Source organism: Lactuca saligna, chromosome 5 (assembly GCF_052625555.1).
Source record: "Lactuca saligna cultivar CGN05327 chromosome 5, ASM5262555v1, whole genome shotgun sequence".
Lineage (NCBI taxonomy): Eukaryota > Viridiplantae > Streptophyta > Magnoliopsida > Asterales > Asteraceae > Lactuca > Lactuca saligna.
In genome coordinates, this window is record NC_136421.1 from 123,235,772 (window position 1) to 123,250,531 (window position 14,760).

Consider the following 14,760-nt stretch of genomic DNA (forward strand, 5'->3'; position numbering starts at 1 on the left):
GGACAATTATTCGATAAAAGGATTATTTATTTGAATATTATTTACTTGTGTCATAAATTTCATATGTTCCTGCTGCAAAGGATGAGTTCTTGCACGAGATGGAAATGGAAGAGGAGGACGATAAGCTTGAACATCAGCAAAAATTTGTAATCAGATCAACTCCACATTGTGGGCTTATGATGCTCACGCGTGGGTTCGATGTTTCAACAATAATTTTTTCTTCAATCTTCAATTTCTTCGGCTTTGGTCTGGGCTGATGTGGCTTGACATCAAGGGCTTCAAAGAATTTAGAGATGGTATCTTCTTCAGTTTCGATCACCATAACTTGCGGTTGAGGCTATTTGTCGGGAATTTTTGGAGAAAGTTATTCATTAACCAAAGTTGTTAATTGTCCATGTTGAGCTTCGGTGTTGTGTATTGATGCTTGATGATTCCTCAACCAAGCTTGTTGGTCTCTCTTGAAAATTTGATGGTCTCTTATCACCGCATCAATGTCATTATGGCTTTTCTCCAAAGCCTCCATGAATTGAGTGAGCACGAACTCTAAATAAAACTTCTTTTTAGGTGGTTGCTTTTTTTTTATTATAAAAACCTCGATCAATTTGCCTATACTTTTCTTCTTCATATGGCAACCACTCTTTCTCTCCTTGAGTAACAAACTTAAACCTTCTTATTCCCGTTCTCATCCAAGTGGCAATCTTTGGTTAAATGAGGACCATTACATCTTTCACAACCAACTTGAATCGCATGTATGAGCTTGTCCATCTTTTCAATCCTTTGGTCCATAGTGTTTAGCATAGCTAGAACGGAAGTCATATCTTCAGAAGTGTCACCTCCAATTCCTTTCGCTCCATCATGTCTAGGATTGTGCTATTCATGCGAATTCTCAAAAACACATCAATTAATTACTTGATTTATGCTAGATTTTTATTGGGTAGCGGTCCTTGAGAATCAAGGAGTTTCCTTGTCATGACATTAATCCGATCATAAAAGATTGATACTTCTTGTTGCTCATTCAACTCATTTTGGGGAAAATTTCTTATCAATCCATTGTAGCGTTCACATGCCGCTAAGAGGGAATCCCCCAGTTGTTGCTTGAAATTTTCTATGGCGTTCTTGATTTTAGCAACTTTTGAAGGTGGGCAAAAGTGTTCTAAAAATTGCTCACACATTTGCGCTCAAGTAGTGATTATGCCTGGTGGAAGAGCCTTCAACCAATCCTTTTCCGCTCCCTTGAAGGTGACAAGTAGCATTTTAGGTAAAACTATAGCGGATGGAACATTTACGATGTTGAAGTAATCAACAATGTTATTGACTTCATTAAGGTGTTTTTAAGCATCCTCAAGATCTTGCATGGCAAATGGAACTTTTTTAAGCGCGGACAAAATGTGTCCCTTCAACACGAATGTCGTTGCAGCTAGGATTGTAGGTTGCATGACACCAGGACAAGTGTCCTCTCAGATTCTCTTCATATATGCCTCCATAGACATATCCGCAATGTTTTCCATCTCATTTTTTGTCTCGTCTTCGGTTTCACTTCCTTCTTTATCTGTTTATTGAAAGACCCACACTTTCATATGATTGAGAGAACCACTTTCAATAAAGCTTAAAAACTAACTCCAAGTTACTCCAAATTACTTCAAAAACCGACTAAGTTTTAATATATTACAAAACTACCCAGGATATTATAATTTTATACATATATGTTAGGTCATAATTATGTGGTTTGGGCTAGGCATCCATCTTGTATAGGTCTTGGTGGGTTTTTGGGATTTGTAATGGTGTTTGTAGGTGGTGTGCGGTTGTACACACATGTGCGGCTGAACACACATGTGCGCCTGTACACACGTATGCGGCTAAACACACGTGTGTGGCTGTACACACGTGTACGGTTGGTGGTCCTATAAATAAAGTGTGTTTGTGTTAGTTGTATAGTGACGTATGTGTGTGTTATCCCAAGGTGTACCTGACATTTATTCGTAATAGATGTGTGCATTCTTGGATTAAAAAAAAATTAATCAATTTCAGATAGAGGATTAAAATCTGTTAAAATTAAAATTTTAATAGTTTTTATTGTTTATTTTTATTTTTTTTGAAATTTATTTTGTTTTATTTTTAGTCTTTAAATTTTTTAAGGTTAATAATTTTTTATTAAAATGTCAGTTGTATAGTGATTTATGTGTGTGTTCTCCCAAGGTGTACCTAACATTTATTCATAATAGATGTGTGCATGCTTGGATTAATTCTTCTTCTACTCCTTCTACACTCTGTTTGATTGTTTGCCTTTATTGATCATTGATTTGGATCTATAGTTTTCGGGACTTACAATTGGTATCAGAGCCAATTCAGTGTCAATGTGAAGAATCATAAGAGTGTGCGGTTGAGGATAGTTGTGGCTTTTGAGTATTTTTTGGTGTGCGGCTGGAACTTTAAAGGTGTGCGGTTGAGACTTTGAAGGTGTGCGGTTGGAGTGAGCGGTTGGAGTGTACGGTTGAGTGTGCGGTTGGAGTGTACGGTTGAGTGTCTACGGTTGGTGTGTACGATTATGATCCCGTGTACGGCCGTACACCTGTGTACAACCGTAATCAAGTGTACGGCCATAATCCCTTGTGTGGCCGTATACCCTCTTAGTTGTTGCGACCCATGCTTGTAATGACCTGGGTCTCCAAATCTAAATAATCCTACTCATTGTGCAGGAACAGTTGTGGAGGAATGTCATCAAACCTTGGTACGTCGACAATGGCTGTTCCAGGCACATTGACAGGAGACATCTCCCAACTACACGTCATTCAGACTTTTAATGGGGGCTATGTTTCCTTCACGGGAGGAGATCGAGGGAAGATCACTCAAAAAGGAATAGTTGTAAATGAAGTGTTGAGTTTTGAGAACATCGTCTACGCTCCTGAGTTAAAGTGTAGCTTATTGAGTGTCTAACAGATTAGCTTATAGACTACGGATAATGATATAAGGTTAAGTAGTGAAGACCTCGATGCAATAGTGTTACAGAGTCTTCCATCGAGTTGTACCTGACATTTTTCTGATATAAACGTGTGCAAGCTCGATCTCTTTCCATCTTCTTATTCTATTATGATTGTTTGTTGCTTGATCATTGACATAAGGAGTTAGTGGTGTTCTCAAAGTGATGTCTCTAACTTTTGATCAAATGATCGACACCTTTCAACCGATATGGATACAACTTGTGTAAAAAGAAGTTGACTCGATCCGAGGCAGGGAGTGTTTATTCAATATCATGAATCACCAGTCCAACACCCCTCCATAGCTGCTACTCCAACTCAATCGACCCTAAAAAGGACCAAGTAATGTTAGATCTTCGTTTGAAGTAGGGAGTTCTTCTGCTCCTGGGGGATCTTCTCCTCCACAACCTGCGCATGATGCTGCCTCTTTGAGGCTTGCTAGGTTTCTTGCTCAACAAGATTTAGATCCTTTAGCTCGTGGCAAATGAATATCAATAAGTGAAAGAAGTTCAGGGGGAGCAGGCCTATCTATCTCAAAGCTCAAGGAGGAGATCACTACTCTTAAATAGAAGATTATCGAGAAAGATGTTCTGATCAGAAACCTTGATATTCGATTTTCCGAGCTTGAAGAAGAAAACTTTCAGAAGTCTACATAGATCTCTGATCTCCAGATTAATCTTGGTGCCCTATCAACAGGCTACTCTGACTTGAAGAACAAACTTATTGCAGAATTTGGTGACAAGTTCAAGACCATAGTCAAAGAGCAGTGATCAAGTTTCAAGATAGTGATCACTGATCAAGAAGACCAGAGTTCATGCTAGCCACAAACCAAGGGGGAGATTGTTAGGTCATAATTATGTGGTTTGGGCTAGGCATCCATCTTGTATAGGTCTTGGTGAGTTTTTGGGATTTGTAATGATATTTGTAGCTGGTGTGCGGCTGAACACACGTGTGCGGCTATACACACGTGTGCGGCTATACACACGTGTGCGGCTGTACACACATGTGGGGCAGTACACACGTGTGCGGTTAAACACACTTGTGCGTCTGTACACACATGTACTACTGTATACACGTGTACGGCTGGTGGTCCTATAAATAGAGTGTGTCTATGTCAGTTGTATAGTCACGTATGTGTGTGTTTTCCCAAGGTGTACCTATCATTTATTCGTAATAGATGTGTGCATGGTTGGATTAATTCTTCTTCTACTCCTTCTACACTCTATTTGATTGTTTGCCTTAATTGATCACTGATTTGGATCTATAGTTTTTGGAACTTACACCAAGTTTTCTAATGACTCGTCGAGTTCAAGGCAAACTTCATCGGACTCTTCGAGTTGTTCATCAACTCGTCGAGTTCATGGCGAAATTCATCGGGCTCGCTAAGTTGTTCATCCAACTCGCTGAGTCCCTGCATACGTCCATCCATGCAAAAGCTTTTTTAAGCCATGGCAAGGCTCCAGATCACAGATCCAAGCTTCTAGGGCATGTTTATCACGTAAAGTTGCAAACTTTACATGCATGCATGGCCTTAAAGGATCCAAATGCAAAATCTATGTTCTTAATGGGGCTTCATGCCCAAGAGGGACCTCAATCACAACCAACACTGTGACTTTATGCTTCTAAAATCCATGGAGGGTCCAGATCGGAAGTTACAACCTCAGATCTATCCCATAGCTCATCATATCAACTTGAAAATCCATAAAACCCTAGAACTCAACAAAAGGGAAAAAGGGAAGTAAGGATGGCACTTTGATACCTCCAAGGATGCTAGCTGAGGTATATCCTGCTTCCCACTCCTTCCTTACTTCAATTTCCATTGCACTCTTAGCTTTCTTCCTCCAAGATCCTCTTTTCCAAGCCTCAACACCACACCAAGGCACACACACACGAATTAGGGATTTAAGGGGGTTCTCAAAGACTGTAAAGAGGTGTAAACCCCGGGATTTAGGGTTTCCACTGCCAACTCCTACTCACGGAGTCCCAACATGGACTTGTTGAGTAGGTCACTTAACATGCGATCCCATCCCACTGCTACTCGACGAGTAGGTCAACTAACTCATCGAGTAGAGCTTAACCCAAAAAATCTTATTTAACCACTACGTGAGAATCGAGGCGTTACAAAGTCAAAGATGTTAACATAAATTTTCTTGAATTTTTGATTTGTCTAACTATTTTTCACCATTTTAATTCATTGAATAATCAAAAAATCATGGAAAAATAATAAATTATCATGAATTTTTTTTATAATTTTTGTGTAACTATTTTACAGATAACATAATCTGGGAAAAATAATAAATCGTATTTTCAAATAATTTAACATGATGGTTCTGATTTTTGTGTATTTCTTCTATCAAAACAGAGATAAATATAAAACAATTTCAAAAATTTCCTAAACTTTTTGTACTAGTGTTATTACATATATAAAAGTTGGAAAAAAAATATAAAACTTGGTTTCCAAATAGCTTAGATATTTTCTTTGTTTTATTCACATAAATAAGCATTAATTCGTGAATAATTAGTAAACAGTTAAGGAAAATTACCAAACTTTTTGTAAACTTCATATACAATGTAAATAACCTGGGAAAATTATTGAAAGTCATTATTGAGTAGAAAATCTCTACTTTTAGAATTTAAGTGTGTTTAATACCAAGAAAATAGAAATAAATAGTAAACAGTTAAGATAAATCCCCAAAACGTTTATTTATGGTTACAATGTAACAAACGATTGCCTGGTAAATTTTTGTGAATTTTGGATTAGTTTAACTATTCTTAACTTATTTAATTCGTTTAATATACATTAAATATTGGAAAAATAGTAAAAGGTTATGGAAAATTCATCAAATGCTTCTGCGAAGCTTATATAATACATAGAACCTTCACAAAATAATAAATAAGATTTTTATAACTTGGAACCCCACTTTTGTTATTTATTTTTTCTTAATAACAATAAAATAAAAACTAATAGGAAATTGTAATATAAATTTCCCAAACTTCATGGGGGATGTTGCTTTACAGTATAGGTCATTCATGAATTTTTTCCAGAATTTATTTACTAGTGTAAGTATTTTATATGCTTTAACATTCTATTTTCTTATTATTTTCATGTAAAAATTAAAAAAAAACTATATATTGAGCTGAAAATTTCAAGAATGCATCTTCATTCAATTTAATAACAATGGAAAATCGTTTTCTTATTTTTGATGTCGAAAAACATGCCTAAAGGCTCAATAAATTATAGAGAAAACGTGGTTGTTGTGATTTTGGTTAAGATTATTTATTTTACTTTGAGAATTTTTTCAACCTGTTCCGAAGACTTTTGATTCAAAATCTTTTTGTCCCTCTTAATACATGATGTTAAGTGCTCATATTAATTTTCCTAAATTTTTAGTAAGGAATAAGACCTTTGAGCACGCAATACAAAACTAGTATTCACAAAAAGATGTTGTTTGAGCAATAGTTTTGTAAAAATTGCTAAAAAGCGAAATGTTGGAATTTTCCAGTGAGGTCAGATGAGATTGAAAGCTAACTCACACTTTTATATTTTATAAAAATAATCTTGAATTTTTTCTAAGAAATGAGTGAGATATGGCAATTTAAAATCAGGTAAAGAAATCTAGCAGATTGCATGCATGATGAATGGTTCGAAAAGTGAGTTTTTATCATTTCTTTGAGTAAATCTTTTGAAATGTTTTATGAAATCATGATCCACGCATGTTATGGTCATGGTTCCATAGATCAAATATATTTAAAAATCATAATTTACATACATGCATAAAAATACAAAAATCTTATTTCTTAAGAACTCTTAAAAATGAGTTTTATGTTCCTAACTTGAAAACCTATTTTTGTGCTAAGATTATAAATATACAACCATGTTTTTCTACATGCATGGTGTTAAAACACATCCATGATGTTATAAAAGCCATTTTAACCAAAAGGAAACTAATTTGAAGAGGCTGAAGAAGTAGAAGTTGGTTTTTGAAGTAATATGCACATAAAATCATAAGAAAATAGTAGAAACTTGCATGCATGATTTAGTTTGGTACTTTTACCTTGATGGGCCCTTATGGATGATGAATATTTTTATGCAAAATGGTGGTTTTTTCTGGAAATTTTCGTGGGTAATAGGAAGAGAAGGAATGGGGGTTTTAGAGAGAAGAAAAGAGAGAAAAGAGGGATTCTATCTCTCTGGATAGCTCATTTCTCTCGTCATCTCGTTGGGGTTACAATCCACCAAAATTGTCCACCAAAATACTGAGATGCAGGTTGACTCATGAATTATCAACTAGAAAAATCTCTCCCATAGATTTTGCATCTATGTTCGATAGTTTTAGAGAGAAGTGAGAGAGAAATTTTTCGAGAGAGAAAGAAGAGATGTGTGTGTGTTAGACAAAGAGAGTTAAATGATGAGAGGGGGGGGGTGATTTTTGAGGTGCAATACCCCTTTCTCATTCATTTTCTTTTATAAAATTTAAGTTCTTTTCTGAAATATCTCATTTTTTATATAAAGTGTGTACTAAAATCAAGTTTTTATTCATAAAACCTTGATTTTTGATTTATAAATTAAGGGTAAATGTTAATGAGTCAAATTTTATTTCCCTTGAATGCATTTTCATAATTTTAATTATTATAAGATCATATTATAAGGTTCATAACTATTTTTATAGAATTTTTAAGGTTAATTTCATAAATTTATGTTTTTAGGGCATTTAGGGTTTTTGAGAGTTTGTAAATCTTTGGATATCAAAATAAATAGAATCTTTGAGTATTAAATTTATCTTATGGTATTATAACTCTTTTACAGTTATAAATAATGTTTGTAACTTATTTTATTGGTTTATTTGTATTCTATGTAGTGGTTTCGAGATACAAGTGAAACTTAGGAATCAAGTATACTAGTCCTAACTTTCAACTTTCACTTAAGTTCCAACGAGACTCGAACCTAATTTCTACTACTAGGTCAAATGCATGATGTGTGTGTATGATTCATGAAAAGGTTCTCAATTCAAGGAATGACCAGAATACAGATAGTCATTACAGTTAACTAGTTGTAGAATTCACATACTAATGTGAAATCTAAGTACACTTTCCTTCGATTATACTTGTTTCCAAGTTTATAGTAGGTTATAACTTAGCTTCTAGTTAGTAAGTCTAGTATGTGTCATGCCTACATGTGCGACTAAGTTTATCAATTCTAAAACTCACTAGAATTTTGACGGTTGTCACAAGTTGCATAGATGCACTCGAAGAGTTGGGTCAAGATGGATTGTTGACTCTAGTGTTGATGTGACATCCCCATTTTCACGGCCAGAAAAGATAGATTTTGTTTATGCTTTATAAAAATCAGAGTATCTCTTTCAATAAAAACGTTGCGGAATTTGTTCCCAAAAAAACATGATAATTTCATTATCAGAGCATTTCCGAATAAATGTATTTTTATTCTTTTTAAAACGTTTAGGATGTCATCGTCAATACATAAACATAAGTATAAACAAAACTTACATTCATTTACACTAGTGATCTATATCTCCTTAATCTCTCAGTGTAATGTAACTTCACATCGTCACCTTTGATACAAGTAAACTGAGTGGGTCAAGTTGGGAAACCTGGTGAGTGCATAGGGTTTTCAACCCACAATAATATAATTATTATTTTTAATCATCAAACAATTAACCCAATTACCCATCATATCTACCTCTCATCTCCTTATATCACATTTCCTTATATGTTTGTTCCTAAGGACTCTCCCTTAAGATCGTCGACTACATCGCGTAGACATCATTGATTCAGGGATTACTCCTTAAATACGTGCGAAACAAGGGTTACGGTATCATCGCATGAATACGTAGTTACAACATCGCCTGAACTCGTAATTCATAGTAAGGGGTCAGAGTATCATCGCATGAATACAAAGTTACAACGTCGCCTGAACTCATTATTCATCACCTACAGGTTATGAGCCTGCTGGTGTTTCCACGGGGTTGTCTATAATAGTCTGTGGTCGCCATTTATACTCTGGTAGATGACTACATCTCCAAATTTCCAGACAAGGTTATAGTATCTTTCATCCTACATCACTAATTCATCGTCATGTATCTATCCTCACCTAATTATCATCACCTATCTCTCATCATTTTATTTCATCACACATCAACAGTTTCATCTACCCATGTTTTATCCCAACATATTTGTAGATATAAAATAAATATACAATTTAAATCATATAAAACTTGTATAAAATCATTCATCCATCATAGATAGGAAGTATACAGATAATATGCACACATAGCACGTATTTTTATATAAAATACTTCATATCTATGTGTAAGATGAAAAGAACCATGCACTCACTTGAAAAGGTGGTGATTCCGAACTCAGACAACGCTTCGCTTCTTAAAAATAATTTCCTTTGACGAAACCTAGTATTATTACCACTAGATTTTAGTCTATTATTCGCCGAGACTAATTAATAGTCTAGCTATTGTGACATCCCCAATTTCACGGCCAAAAAAGACTGATTTGTTTATGCTTTGTTTTTCAAAATAAGAGTAATCTTTTAAAGAAAATAGTTGCGGAATTTGTTCCCAAAATATGATAGAGATTTATCAAAGCATTTCTTTAAAGAAATGTATTTTCATTTTATAACAAAATCTCGGGATGCCATGTTCAATAAAGACCAAAAGCATAAACAGAACAAAATAGACCTTACAACAGTTATTCATAACTACTGGCCTACAATCCAAAATCTCTCGTTATGTCAGCCAACTTATGCTCTCATTCCATAACCTGTAATACAAAGAAAACTGAGAGGGTCAGGCTTGGGAGCCTGGTGAGCATATAGGGTTATTAACCCACAACAATATAATTATTATATTTAATTATCAAATAATGAATCCACTTACCTACCCCCTTTATCTCCATTTATTTCTTAAATATTTATCCTGGGAACTGATTACCCATCTCTCATGCATTCCTAAGGATTGCCGTAAGGAATTGGCACAAATTTTAGTGATGCAAAGGTTCTTAGATTACCTATGGTGAACTCCCAGTTCACGATAATTAATGAGCACCTAGTTCAAAAACACCTAATGAACTCTTAGTTCAAATATCCCTGGTGAACCCAATCACCTAAGGAACACAGAGTACGAAAGCTCTTAGTTCAAAAAATGATGATAATCATGTATATCTTGATCCTGTAAAACCACTAATATAATTATCGCATATATACCATATTTATAAAACGATCTATTCCATCCCGTCGATCCCCACATACTGACCCTATACAATGATCTTGAGAGATCTAGCCTAAGGAAATCGATATGAACAAGAACTGGTGAAGCTGCTTCGGAAATTCCCTAGCAGCAAATGAGGATCAATAAAGACATCAAATGAGGGGAATGGAATAAGTTTCACCACGAACCTTTGTTCGTAAAAGAAAGAACCACAAGACATTTTAAGTTAGGGGTAGTTATCTAGATAACAATGCCTAGGCGTGGTCCGACTATCATGAGGTATTATACCCCCAGAATCTACCTATCCCAGCATGGAACTTAGCCTAGCAGTGGCCTGAATACATGAGGTATTTCACCCCCAGACGCACCCTATCCAACAATATAACACAGAACATACCTTGTAGTGTCTATTACCAACACACTTTATTAGGCAGTCTACGAAGTTCCCTTAATTACTTCGTGAAAGAAAATGCTAAAATATGAAGCTCGGTCAATCACCTCATAAAAGAAACACTGACTCCAAAGCTCTCTCAAAATAAAAGTATGGGTAAATACTACTAGAGTACTCCCATACGCTCTCGTAACCGACACACAAAATTGTCAAAAAGACTTTGTACAAGATAGTACTTCTGGCACATTATAGTACTCAGGATGCGAAAGAATCGTACCACACAACATAATAGTACCCTGGCACAAGCAGCACCCAAGACACAGAGCTTTGAAAAATACTTCGTACATAAAATGTACTTCTGTACGTAGGATGTACACCACCAATCATCAATCTCACCCCACACGTACTCTTAATAAGAGACTACCCAAATTCCAATCTTAATTGAACTAAACATCCCATTTAAGTCTTAACCCATCACTAGGCAAACCTACAATGTTTATAATGAATTTTTTAATAAAATCTCCGTTCAGGAAACGCTAACTAGTGTATACTTCACACAATATTTTAAGTAATAGTATCATATATACACATCTTAACACATATTGAACCATATCTGATTCACACGTTGTATATTATCAAATATATCTATCACGTATTTCGGACAATGACAAATACTTCTGTCACACCCCAAAACCAAGAACGTCGGAAACGTTCTGGGGTGGAGGACGTCATGTACAGTATCACAACAATGAAAAGTAGTAAACAAGCAACAACATCATCCATTGCATTAATAATATAATTTTAATACAAGTGTGTTCTGTCAAATTATAATAGACACTAAAGCATAAATCAAAATGAGAGATGAGTCTTGAGCGAGCTCCATCTTCTCTAAACCTTGCATCGGTACCTGTCTATAGATGACCTGAGGATAAAAGTAATTTTGAAAGCGAGTATCAGCATTGAAGCTGGTGAGATCATAAGTATTTTAGTGTCTTAATTTGTATGTAAGAAATTTTTTGTAAATGAACTGTAAGTATGGAAAAATGTAGATGAACTGTAAGTATAAAATTGTTGGTAAAACAACTGTAAACGTTTTAAAAGCTCTAGAAATCCCTATTATTCCTACTTTATATAAAGGTGTCTTCTACCAAGACTTAACTATTCTAAATGTTCGTTTCTTGTAAGCGTGTGTAATTTTCCCAAGTGTAACTATCATTATCAAAATATAGTTTTTACATTAAATGTTTAAGTGAAATGATCACTAAATATATGAAAAGGGGAAATTAATGTAGTACTATAGTGTTGTATTATAGGAACTACTGCTGTACTAACTGATGGGTTTTGATCATAAGACATCCTATGTTCTCATATAAACCCTAATGCTTGGATCTAGGTTTCTCTATTGTACATGCAAGTTATCCAAGACTATAAACCCTAATTCTAGCATTCAAGTAATCATATTAACATAAGAATAAGTTTATAATGCTACCTTGATTGTTATGTAGCAATAACAATCCCAAATCTCCTTGTATTGACTTTGGAAGGCTTAGAGTCACAAGTGTCACTCCTCTAATGGCTTACAAACACCATAAACAAGTGGAGAAGGTACAAAAAGAGAGGAGAGAGGTTAGAATTCGTCCTTAGGACTCCTTGGGAAGGGATACACGAATTCATGAGCCAAGGGGTGTTTATATAGGTGTAGAGATAGGGTTTCAGTCATTATCCTTATCTAGTTGCTTATCCACAAAGCAACCCATAAGATAATCCTTGAATCCTTATCATAGTCGAATTCTAAGGCCTTATCACCTCAAATTCGTTCACCATATATTTAAGATAATCCTTACCTTATTTTGTAACTATCACATAATTACAAATCAGCCCCTCTAGTTTAATTAATTACACTTGATCACAAAATTAATTCCCAATTAATTATTGACCAATATTAATTAAGCATATATGATTTCTCCTTTAATATATCATTCTTATAACATATTAATAAATCATAATAACCTCTCTCTCCTTATTTATTTCTCCAATCAAGTTGCTTTGGTGAAGGCAACCCAAAAGGACCATGCACCATCGGGTCAAGTACATACCAAAATAGTTATGGACTTAGACACTAATCCAACAGTCTCCGACTTGGATAAGTCTAATAACTATTCTGCGTATGACTTCGAATCCTGATCTGCAATCGTAGCTTTCCAAAGCCACTATCAACTCTGATCCTATCAGATACGCGTGTCCTTAGATAAGGGATCATATATTCCTCCATTCTAGATATGGTATGAGATATGATTTCAAATCATTCTCTTTGTACTACTTCTCGATTTCCGATTTATGATGACAGACTAATTAAACAAATCAAATTAGCCCTAGCCCGGCCGAGCATTTACGTTTGTCATCACTAAACCATCGAGGGGCCCAAAAGATATCGCTTTTATCCTACCTTGGATAAAATGAATGGATAAACTTTGATACAATGCTTGCTTGCACTCACTAACCAAATCACACACAACAATATGTTTTATAACACCAACTTACTAGTGCGTTTACATATTATCAATGTGCAACCGATTAGCAAAATACAACTCACACATCTAGGTTTCAAGAATATAAGATGTTATTGTCTCACTAATTACTTGTGATACAATTCATGGAGTAGTCCAAGTGAGCGTGGGTTTAATCCAATGCTCAAATCATATTCATAAGCACTCATGAACATTGCAGCAAACATTTGCTTATGTCTAATACTCTTCTAGACAATCCACACACCAATTCACGATAGTCTTCATTCATATCTACTTCCAACATTTGAACGATTGTGGCCCGTTTGAATAATTCGATTATTCTTAATAAACTCAATTATTCTGGAAGTCAAAACATGCAAAGTGAAACACAAGAATAATACTAATCCCATATGGCCTCAACCCTTTGAGCATAAATAAAACACCTTTTATACATCACCATATCTATTACTCATTAATTGTCGTTTCGGGTAATCAACTTCTTACTTGAATTATTACACTTGTCCCATGCTCCCAGCATGCACACAATGTTTACTTATGGTTCTTTGTGAAATAGATCACATTGGACACCTTTCCAATCATTCTCATTTCACAACTCCAAATCCATTTTCATAAGTTTAAGAATAACAAATTCTTGCCACTTATAGAATATGATAGATTCTAACATCCTATGCAATGATTCTTTTGTAGTGTCACTGCACCAAAGTCACAAAGACTATTGCCAATGAAATTACAAATTCCTTTATCGGAGATTGTTACAAGACAATTCCTTAGATACGATGTCTCTCACTCAAAGTACATTCCTTTGAACATCCTTTTGCATAAAGGTTTCTAATCTAGTCATAAATTTTCAATATTTACTTCCCAGTATGGACACGCTTCCATATGTTCCATTTGACGACTCATTTCTTAATAGAATCTTATCTATTCACAATAATGTCGATATGGTCCATCCAATATGGAAACATTTCCATATTTTCCAATACTATACTCCCAACTACTCACAAGCGACCAATCCTCGTCGAACTTTGGATTATCCTTTGATAGTTGTTTAATTATTTTAGTCAAAACCAATTCTAGTCCCTTTTCCCTCTAAATGCGCTAGACATTTGGAAAATTTTAGAATGGTCAAACATTAAAGCATTTGCAATCGATCCTATACCCGAAGCGTATGGGACACCACGCATAATGTTTTATTTGCTATGTTCTCAAAATTCGAATTGTGAAGAGGAATGTCGTAATCATAATCGAAATTTTAAGAACACACTATGTACTTTTGACTAAATTTATCAACATTTCTCAACCAAATCCTTTAGATTTGAAATGAAGCATAATATTCTCTCCCTTAATTATAGCAAAACAACTTTACAACCCTTACGACTTTGCAAGGTATAAATTTTTTTTTCTATAATTAATATTGGCAACTTGCAATACTTTCTATAATAATCATACAATCATAACTTTTATGCTCCCACTATCATGATGATTACTATAAAACATAACACTTATGCTCCCACTAGCTTCGACATGTATTCATAAACATCTTAACTTTCAGAGAGACAATAACTATTGAATTTCTTAAGCCCATGTGTCTAATACTTATTGCTTTGATAATATTTTATCAAGGCTTCTTG